This window comes from Pinus tabuliformis, chromosome 8 (genome assembly GCF_031772625.1).
Source record: "Pinus tabuliformis cultivar Carrire ecotype Pingquan chromosome 8, CPIR1, whole genome shotgun sequence".
Classification (NCBI taxonomy): Eukaryota; Viridiplantae; Streptophyta; class Pinopsida; order Pinales; family Pinaceae; genus Pinus; species Pinus tabuliformis.
The window spans coordinates 245,337,293-245,337,575 of NC_142294.1; positions in this window are offsets into that span (position 1 = coordinate 245,337,293).

Genomic DNA, 283 nt, shown 5'->3' on the forward strand with positions numbered 1-283 from the left:
CATGTGGTTTAGGGGAGCTGGTGGCAGCTCGAGCAACTTTCATTTGAGAGCATAGTTCAACAATGATAGCCTTAATAGCTTGTCTTATAACACCAAATTTATAGGCACCAATCTTTCTAGGAAGCTTATTCAAAATGGCAGTAGTTACCCAATTTAGTAAAGAAGCAATGAAGATTTCTTTCCATTTGGATCTAGAATCATGTCAGAAGAAAGAGTATGCAGACGATGGAGATATTCATAAAATATTCATCAAAATGTTGGCATATTAGTAAGCTTCATGGAT